Source organism: Canis lupus, chromosome 4 (genome assembly GCF_003254725.2).
Source record: "Canis lupus dingo isolate Sandy chromosome 4, ASM325472v2, whole genome shotgun sequence".
Lineage (NCBI taxonomy): Eukaryota > Metazoa > Chordata > Mammalia > Carnivora > Canidae > Canis > Canis lupus.
The window spans coordinates 64049695-64061057 of NC_064246.1; the positions used below are offsets into that span (position 1 = coordinate 64049695).

The 11363-nt window shown below is 36.0% G+C and overlaps 1 pseudogene; it reads right to left on the reverse strand.

Moving 5' to 3' along the window:
- Window positions 1-10506: 10506 nt before the first annotated feature.
- Window positions 10507-11079, reverse strand: LOC112651936 (cell division control protein 42 homolog; annotated as a pseudogene).
- Window positions 11080-11363: the final 284 nt, after the last annotated feature.

Consider the following 11363-nt stretch of genomic DNA (forward strand, 5'->3'; position numbering starts at 1 on the left):
ATTAAAGGTACCCCACAATCTGTATTATTCTAAATAAACAAAGGCTGTCTATTTAACTTTTGTTATATTATTCAAAATTATTGGAGTATATATTAGAAATTCAATGGTAATGAACATCTACAAAAATTCAGACTCTAGCAACCATTAATATTCCCAAGAAGGCTAATTACTGTGGCCAGAAGTACACACAACAGAATAACTGAGTTCTTTGATTGGAAGGATACTATACCAGTATGGGCTTGTTAGTAATGCTGCTGGGAACTTCATTAAATAACAAAAATATGAACAATAAGATCGCTCACCTCATGAAGTTCAGAGTTTGATGGAGAGGACAGATATAGAAACAAATAGCTAGGGCAGCCTGGATGACTCAGTGGTTTAGCGCCGCCTTCAGCCAGGAACTGATCCTGGAGACCCAGGATCAAGTCCCATGTCGGGCTCCCTGCATGGGGCCTGCTTCTCCCTCTGCCTGTGTCTTTGCCTCTCTCTTTCTGTGTCTCTCATGAATAAATAAATAAAATCTTTAAAAAAAGAAACAAATAGCTATAGCAATGAGATAAATGGTGTAAGAAGATGAACAAATGCTTCCAAATCACAGCATTTAGCTTTGACTGGTTATCCAGCAATACTCCCTGAACTATAATGATATTTGAATTGAGAACTAAAGGATAAGACTTGTCCAAACAAACAAGGAGCATAAAAGCATATGAAGTAGAAGGTCACATGTGCAAGGAAAAGCATGGCCCCTTTGGAGAATTTCAAGTATTTTATAATTCTAAGACATGAGATCGTGAAGGAGCTAAGGACTTTTTTCATTCCTATTGGTAATAGAGCATTTTTGAAGAGTTTTACACAAAAATGTTATGTCATACCTGCATTAGTCAAGATTGTCCAGAAAACAGAACCAGTAGCATGTGCAAATAAATAGAAAAACATTCATTATATGGAATTGGCTGCATGATTATGGAACTGGCAAATCCAAAATTTGCAAGGGGTGAGCCGCAGACTAGAAACCTAGGAGAACTAATATTCTAGTTCAAGCCTAAAGGCCATTTGCTATAAAACCAGGAAGAGCTAATGTTGCAGATGAAGTCCAAGGGCAGTTGCTGGAGAAGTCTCTCTTGCTCCAGAGAGGTCCACCTTAGTTCTATTCATGACTTCAACTTATTAGACGAGGCCCATCCACATCTTGGATGGCAATATGATTTACATAAAGCCCACCAATTTAAATGTAAATTCCATTCAAAAACACCATCACAGATGAGCACTGAGTATTGCATATAAGTGATAAATCACTAAATTCTATATCAGAAACCAATATTACAGTGCATGTTAACTAACTGGAATTTAAATAAAAAATTTGGAAACAGAAACATCAACAGCAACAAGGTTGTGAAAAGCAAAATAAAAGCACCATCATAAAAACATCCAGAATAATGTTTGATTGAATATCTGCTAATTCATGGCTCATCTAAGAAATTAATAATTAATTCTTAATAGAATTACACAAAGAATTAACCAGCACAGTGCTATATCTCAAATCAAGATGAAAGGAGTCAAATCATGTGAAGTAGAACACCCAGTATTTTTATATACTAGTGCATACCCAAAGTTTAAAATATGTTTCTCTTGGGATGCCTGACTCTTAGTTTCAGCTTAGGTCATGATCTCAGGGTTGTGAGATCAAGCCCCACATGGGGTTCTGCACCAGGTGTGGAGCCTGGTTAAGATTTTCTCTCTTATTTCTCCCACCCTTTGCCCTTTACCCCTATGCATGCAAATGCTTCCTAAGAAAACAAACAAACAAACAAAAAAAAACACAATAAAACAAAACACCTGACTTTTTTTAAACTCTGCTTTTTATTTTGGCAGCCACTTAAAATCTCTTTTTAGTTCTGGTTATCAGAGTCAGTTTTGTTACTTGTCACCAAAAGCCAACAACTAATATATTATTCCCCACCCAGCAAAAAAGATTTCTCTCTCATTCTCTATCAGAATCTGACCTTCAGGTCAAAGTGTTTATTTGACTTCCATAGATCTCTGTCATTGTTAGGTGTCAGAACACACATAGGAATAAATCTGATATAACAGCACTTTGTAAATATAGATGTGCAGGCTAATATTATTCTGTACTGTATAGTTATCCAATATTTTAGTAGTCTTTCCCCAACTATACTCCATCCACCCAATTCTAATTCTATCATATAGCATGGTGACGAACATTCAACATACATATTTAATTGCATCATCACTATCAAATAAATTATAATTGTGTATCATTTATTCTATATAAATATTCTCATCATAACAGGAATCTTATTTTGTAGTACACTGCAAATATCTTTGGCAGAGGACAAGATGTTTGTCTTTTGGCAAGGTAAGAACACTCACAAACCAAACACCCAGTTGTAGCAGTAAATTCAACATTATCTTAAAATGTACAGATTTTCTTTAAAGTTTGAACCTCATAAACAAAAATTTTAGTCACATGCTACCTTTCATATTTTCTCTGATCATTGCCACTGAATGCTGAGATACAGTAACTCTTCGGTTATTTTAAGACTTCTTGTCTTGCCATCCAGTCTAAGATTAGCAAATAAAGAATTCCAAACAGAAGCCACAAACTCGAGGTAATAGAATCTTGGGCAAGTTAGTTACTTTTTTAAATTTCAGTTTCCTCGATTTAAGGTGAAAATGGATAATTATTCTAATCTGCAGTGTCATCCTGAGGACTAAATGGGATAAAGTTATTGAAGTGTTTATTTCAGGCGGCGCTGCAAACATGAATAAATTCGAGAGTCAGGTTGAGGCAAAAGAAAGTCAGGAGATTTATATACAGAAAAGCCTCTTGGACTTTGCTCAAAAAAAAAGCTTTACTCATTTCTTGTACATAGTTTTTACCAACCTGGTTATCCATTTTTCATCCTACCACAGATTAAGAGTAGCAAATTAAAACACTGGTAGGGAAAAGCGCCAAGCAACCATTACAGTGGATGGCACAAAGTGACTCATCTGTATTTATTCGTTACTGTTGCCCAAGTCAGAAGCAAGTAAGCTGAAAGCAGGACACACTTAGAGTTACCTTGCTGAAATTGAGGAAACACATATATTTAAAAGAAATATCCAGGGGTGCCTGGGTAGCTCAGTGGGTTAAGCATCTGCCTTCGGCTCAGGTCATGGTCCTGGGGTTCAAGGATCAAGCCCTATATTGTGTTCCCTGCTTAGCAGGGAGTCTGCATCTCCCTCTCCCTTTCCCCTCCCCTTCTCGTTCTCCGTCTCTTACTCTTGATCACTCTCTTTCTGTCAAATAAATAAATAAAATCTTAAAAGAGAGAGAGAGAGAAGAAATAAAAGGAATATCAATGGGTGGCTCAGTCCATTAAGCATCTGCCTTCAGCCTAGGTCATGATCCCAGGGTCCTGGGATGGAGCACCCCCACCCCCACCCCGCAAGCTTCTCCCTCTCTTGCTTTTTCTCTCTGTGTCAAATAAAATCTTGAAAATTAATTAATTTATTAATTTAAAAATATCCACAAACCCAAAATGTCATGCAAATATATCCTTGGACATTTATACAGACTTGAGGGCTTCAGAATATTAATAGATAGTAGAAGTGTCTTGACTATAGTATAAAAAGCAGTGGGTTTAAACTTGGGTTCTAATGATAGGTCTACGCCATGTAAGTTGTGTCTATTATCTGTTGTCTCTGTAACTTCAGTGGCCTAGGTACAAAAGAAGATAACAGTAACTATTTTCCAAGGTTTTTTGAAGGCCAAATTTTATATATATAACTATATATAAACTATAATTTTTTTATAATTTTGTGAAGCACATTTTGTATAAGGAGGCAAGGAAGTGGATTACACAATTTGGAATGATCTTTCATTTAAAAATTGTCTTCTTACTTATTAAAAGATGCTTCAATTATTTGGAAACTTTATTTAGGTGGAATTCCTCATTCATTGACAATACCAGATAAATAAAGCACTACCTATGAATGGAAAATGCATACATCATTTTTAAAATCATCACAAACATAATTTAAAGGCAATAAAAAAGTGGGGAAACATATTCACAACAAACATAAGCAGGGATTAATAATCTTAATGTGTAAAGATCTCCTAAAAATTAATGAGAAAAAGTTAGAGCAAATGTCATGAACAAGCATTTCATTTAATAAGAAGAATTACAACTGGGATATATATATATATATATATATATATATATATATATATATATATTCGTTTAAATGCTATAAAAAAAGTGGTATGGGGTGCCTGGGTGCTCAGTCAGTTAAGTGTCTTCCTTGGGCTCAGGTCATGATCCCAGGGTCCTGAGATCAAGCCCCATGTCTGGCTCTCTGCTCAGCTTGGAGCCTATTTCTCGCTCTCCCTCTGCCACTCCTCCTCCAGAGTGCTTGCTCTCTCTGTCAAAAAAATAAAATCTTTTTAAAAAGTGAGATAATACTTGTACCTATGACCTTGATATGGATTTTTTAAAATTATTGTAATGCCCAATATTGATTAGGATGTGGGGAAACAGACACCTTTACACACTACTAGGAAAAACAGAAACTGGCATTCAGCCTAGAAGGCAAGTTGGCAATGTATATTAAAAGGCTCAAAATACTACTCTTTCATCCAAAAATATTAATGAATGTATACAAGGAGTTATAGAATAGTCATCTCCTTGAGAGACTGAAAAATCCTAAAGTCTTTGTTCAACTAATAGGGAAATAGGTAGGTAAATTATAATTATGGTTCATTCACATAGAGGAGTATATATTAACTTACACAATCCTATAAAGTACATGTATTGTCCTAAAAACATAATCATAATATAATCACATATAATCATAATGTAATGTTAAGGGGAAAGCTACAAACTATATACCATATCTTGTGCACTGCAATAATGGTGTATATTTTTAAAAACTATATGTAGAAGTAAAAGCTTAGATGAAAATCACATAAACACAATAATAATTATTTAGAACAATTATGGGTGATTCTCAGTTCCTTCTTTTTGCTTAGTTTTAATTTTCCTTTTTAAAATTTTCTCTTCACCATGTATTGCTTTTGCAATAAAATAATTGAAACAAATATGGATTAATTTTTATAGATCTTGAATATAAACAATACCATTTGTTAGAAAATATATAGGGAATATCTTCAACAATCTTACATTTGTATAAGTTTTTTTTTTGTAACACTTTTCTATACATCGTTGTCTTAAGGCTCTGTGACATATCTATTATAATCCCAATTTTAAGAATGAAGAAACTAAGTTACTTGAACAAGATTATCCCATTGATAAATGAGACAGCTCTGTCTTAAATGCAGTTCTTCTGAGCTTAAGACCATGGTCCTTTCCACAGAACCAAGAGCTGCCTCCCATTTAATCCCTGCCTGGCAGTAAAAGAAGCCAACTGAGCATTAAAATATAGTATCTTTAGCACTTCTATTCCAGATACCTGTAGGGGCAAGCCAGCATATCATTATTTTTCATTTCATTGAGTTTTTTTAATGACAAATTTTGACTGCAAACTCTTTTCAGACTGGAGAGTTCAAATTAAAATGTCAGTTTTGATTCAGTGAAGATGCTTTACTTTCAAAATATTTAAGGAAAATATTTTCATTAAAACCAAGATGATTGGATGTTAGAGTACATAAATGTCATGATAAGATCCACCATTTAGTAAAAAAGACTTCAAGCCCTATTGGACAAATCTTGAAACTTTATAATGCAGGAAAACACTCTCATTACAAATATACATATGCATATGTATATTCACATAAGTATTTCCAATGTATGCAAAAGTTCAAGATCCTTATACTACAGTTTGTCAGTGTCTATGACAAACAATCCAGTTTGTTGACAAGCAGTCTCCAACAATTATTGACAGGGATAGCATCCATTAGACTTCTGGATACTAATATAGCTCTCATTGATGAATTGCTATGCATTTTGCTAAGCCTCATTTCTTTCCATATATACATATTAACTCCTTTGCAGTCTTTTTCTTTTACAGGAGATCAATGAATACTTTTGAGATTCACTTTTGTCTAGGTTGGCAGTCTCCAGACAACAAAACAAAATTTTATAGATCCTGGGCAATCTAGGTGGCTCGGTGGTTTGGCGCCTCCTTGGGTCCAGGGCATGATCCTGGAGACCGAGGATGGAGTCCCACATCCGGCTCCCAGCATGGAGCCTGCTTCTCCCTCTGCCTGTGTCTCTGCCTCTCTCTCTCTCCATGTCTCTTATGAATAAATAAATAGAATCTTTAAAAATTTTATAGATCCCTCATTATGCAGAAAAATCTTACAATTATCTTTCCCAAGCACCATACTTCTCAATGATCAAGCACTTCACAAAAACCACCCCACCTCGCTCTCTCCCTTTGCCTTCATTCTTCTCTGGAATTTTTAGTGAAGATAAGAAGGAAAGGATGTCTTTATTCCTTCCTCTTTTCAGAACTCCTCAATACTCTTCCCCAGGTCACAGGAAGCTAAATCAGAACCAGAGATGTAAGATGATACTGCTGTCCTAGCCTGGCACTATTTTCTCTCTTCTCTTCTACCTTCTCTCTTAGCCTTCATCTTTATTTTTCTGTCTCACACAAATACCACCAGCTCTCCTTGAGATCTCCTCAACATGACCTTTTGCTAAAGGGAATTAAGAGATTTTCCAATGACACATTCTGGGTCATCACCATCTTTGTTGCTTGTTTTGCTTTCACTACCTGAACCTCCTCAGTCATACACATGCCCTAGCAAGAGTATTTTATATGTCTTACTTATAAGTGGTCTCATTGCACATTTAAAGTATTTAAAAAACAGAATTACAAACATTTTATTTTTAATTGATTTGATCCAGATGTCAAAATACTTAAAAACAGATAGCCTGCTGAATTTAAACAGATTTCCTTAGCCAATATTTTTAGACATAGTAAATCATAATTGGACAGATCCATTGAAAAGCAAAATAAAGAAGGCTTTAGTAACATCCAATTTCAGAAGGATTCTCTAAGTTAATCCAAAGTTCAAGTAACAATTATAGAGTACTTATATTCTAACACTATTCTAAATTCATTAAGGTTGGGGAGCCTGGGTGGCTCAGCAGTTTAGCGACATCTTCAGCCCAGGGTGTGATCCTGAAGACCCGGGATTGAGTCCGACGTCAGGCTCTCTGCATGGAGCCTGCTTCTCCCTGTCTCTGCCTCTCTCTCTGTGTCTCTCATGAATAAATAAATAAAATCTTTAAAAAATAAAAACAAATAAATGCATTGAGGTTAATAATTCATTGAGAAAAATAAGACAAATTAGTAGAGAATTCAGAAGAAGTATACACAAAAAATTAGAGCACAATGCAACAATATAAAATGTAATGTAAGTATAAAACATATATAAATATGTTATAAAGTGTAGAATTAAAAGGCAATCACCACGCCAAAAAACAGAAGTACTAAAGAAACTCTCATAAGTGAAATTTTAGTAAGGAAAGGTTTTGTGGAAGATACAGAACTCAAAATGGACTATGTGGTTGAGAAACATTTCAGAAAAGGCCATAGAAAGGATGCAGAGATGTAAATTAACAACCTCGTGTGGAACTGGAACTAAAAGCTGTGAGAAATAGATGACTTTATTCACATATGCCTCACATACATCCCACATTGGAAAATTCAAAATGGCTGTAAATTCCTCCCTTCCACCAAAAGCTAAAGTCTGTATGGCCACTTCTTGAATCAGGGTTGTTATTGTGGCTTCCTTTGGCCAATGGGAAAACTTGGCAAGCATGACACAAACAGAAGATTGAAAAACATTTGCACCTTGGGTCTTGCCATTTGCTGTACTTAGTACCCTGAATAGATGGAAAAGAACCTAAGCTAGTCCACCGAAAGATGAAAGATGAAACACCGCAAAAAGAAGTGAGTTGACACAGACAACAATTAGCCTCCTTGCCAAAGCCTGCCACCTGCCAGTGATGCAAGTGAGGCCGGCTAACTTGCCAGCTGACCACAGAAACACAAGTACACCCAACAGAGATAAATAGAGCCAGTCCAGACAGCACGCTGCCAGTCCACAGAATTCATGCACATGCATGCACACACACACACACACACACACACACACACACACGCGCTTTTTATTTTTTCTTCAAAATTGCTATCATCCACTTAACCAAATAAGTCTCCAAATTAGTCATCCAGTATTCAGTTTTTCCCTCCAAATTGCCTTAACCATTACTGTCAGATTAAGTTTTCAAAAAAGGACAGCTTTGACTCTCTCACTCTTCTGATCGCAAACTTCTACTAAATATTCATTCATTCATTCAACCCATATTCCCAACCATCTGCTAGGTGCCAGATACTAATCTAGATGTAGGAAATACAGCATTAAATATGTTGTACAAAGTCCCTGCTCCATAAGACTGAAAAACATTCTAGCTCATCATTTTCTACAGTAAATGCTCTCTAGTCTGGCTCCACATAAGATCACTGGGGCAGATTTATAATTATGTACTGAACATAAACAATAGAATGACAAACCATACACTGCTTAAATGGTTATCCACAGGGAGAGGAAGCAGAGAGGCTGATGGGACAGGCTAAATTACTTTGACAACAATTTGTTTTGTAAATGTAACTTTGAAACCATATAAATATTGCACATAATTACAAAATAAAACTAAATTTAAAAATTAACCTCTAAAATTAAAATAAAATAACAAAGGAGCATGAATATGTAACAAACTGCTGGAGTAATCAAATAGATGAACTATTCAAAGTAACTTTAAGGCAGAGCAAATGCCTATACATCCTTAGTGGCATATACACCAAGAAAAAAAGATTAAAATAACAGCATTTCAGCAGTAATACTATTAGAAAAGGTGTTAGTATTTTTAAGGGGTTTTTTGTTTCTTTATTACATCTGAAAAAAATCCATATACAAAGAACCGAGACATGAGAAAGCATCGGTTCAAACAGGAGTGAATCTACAAGAATTAGGATTTGGGGAAGAGGGACAAGATTACCTAAACATTTCTTTTAAATTGGAAATTGAAAGCAAAATAGGTAAACAAAATCCTTACTAACACATAGTTATGAAGAAAAGCAAAATCGTAAGACTCTACATTTTTTTTAATTTTTTTTTTTTATTAAACTATACAGCCCTTAAGCTACTCCAGGGCTCCTCATAAACAAAAGAGAAATGAGGGGATTCATGTGACTGGTCCTCATATTGTTAAATGTCTTCCCCATCCCCAGCTTCTTCATGAAGCAAGTCTCCATCCTCCCAACTTGAAAGAGGTTGTGCATCATTCCATAGACATCTATCTTCTGGCTACACCCTCACATTTCCTTGATTTACCAGGTTTTCGTCTATGTTCTAGGAATACTGTATCATGCACTAGTAAGCTGGACATCTATCCTAAGCATATAAGACAATAACTGACAGGGAAAAAAATGTTTTTCAATTTTGTACTCAATCCATTTGGTGTATTTCAAAAGTTGAAATATTTTTCTTCATTTATCAGCGAAAGAAGTTAGAAATTAACTTCAAAAAAATTAGCAAATGGCAAACAATTCTTGAAAGTCACAGTCACATAAATAGTGCATCTTAGAAAAAAAAAAGAGGGGTATGATAGGTTCCACTTATTTTCATGAGTTTCATCAGTTACTGGACCGACTTAAGGGTGGAGAGAAAAGGCAATGTTCAAAAAGGAGTATGTTATTAAATGAGGCATTTATTATACTCCTTCTAAGAACACCAGGTGGGAACAAGTTTTCTAAACTGGGTCTAGGAAGTAGAATGTGGAATCAATCCATAAAGGCTGTCCATCAATCCATCAAACCATAAGGCTGTCCAGTGGTTAATGAACTTTAAAAACATGACTCAATGGGGATGCTTGGGGGGCTCAGCAGCTAAGTGTCTGCCCTTAGCATCCAGGTTCCAGATCTAGTCTCAAATCAGACTCCTTGCAGGGAGCTTGCTTCTCCCTCTGCCTGTGTCTCTGCCTCTCTCTGTGTCTCTTCTAAATAAGTAAATAAATAAATAAATTAATTAATTAATTAATATTTTTAAAAATGACTAAATAAAAACAAACTCCAAACACATGCTCTGCCCCCACACAACAAAAAACTAAATATCCCAGATTATTCTCCAGAGTGGATAGATGGAGTCTGGGAGCAGCTTCAATGACCCAAATTAGTCTGTTATAGAGTCATCATAAGCATGTCTTGCTTTTAAACAATTTTTTTAAAACAACAAAACAAAAACTCATATTAATCACCTCTGACAATACACAGTTACTCTAATAAACTAGTACTGAGAGGTGGAAGGAGATCATCCCTATAGGCCTTGTCTCACACCAGAGTGCCTGTGGGAAGGTGCAGGGCATTTGTCATTTTTGCAAAAACGAATTTTAACCTTTAATCTTTAGTTTGATTTAACATTGCTTTTAGAATGACGCTGACAACAGCTGTGCGGAAAGGGCTCTAGAGAGATGTTCATAGCAGCATGCACCTGCGGCTCTTCTTCAGTTCTGGAGGCCCTAGGGCAGCCAATATTGCTTCGTCAAATACATTCTTTAGGCCTTTCTGTGTGAGTGCAGAACACTTCACACACTTGACTGCCTTCAGGTCCCGGGCCAGCTTTTCAGCAGTCTCTGCAGTGATAGGCTTCTGTTTGTTGTTGGCAAGTTTCTCAATCGTAGAGGGGTCATCTCAGAGGTCAATTTGAGTCCCAACAAGCCAGAAAGGAGCCTTTGGACAAGGGTAAGTTATCTCTGGCACCCACTTTTCCTTCATATTTTCAAGTGAGGATGGAGAGACCACTGAAAAACAGACTAGAAATATATCTGTTTGTGGATAACTCGGCCGTCATCATCTGTCACTATCCTCTTGCCCTGCAGTACCAAAAAGTCCGAGAGTATATGGCTCTCCACCAATCATAACTATGACTGCATGTTTGTCAAAAAATAGTCAGTACATACTCAGATGGAAATCAGTTGTGTAGGATATCAGGACACATGTGTTACTAATGGCACCATTGCCCACAACACTGCACTTAATTCTCTGCATTGCTGAAACAGCACTGAATCCACTTTAAATATTTCAAAATCAGTGATGACCTTGTTGCTCCAACAGGACATTGGCAGCACTACACAGAGTCCCCTCCACTCTAGTATTGTTAATATGAAACTTCCATGTGTGCATTGTAGGACAAAGCAAATGATTTAGTATAAAACATTCCAATTCTAATATTTCTGTCATTGAGAATTGGGATTTGGAGGAAAGCCAGTGAAGAGGAAATACCCTGTAGTTCTGGCTTCGAATTAAAAGTATCAGTATAAAAAAATAAATAA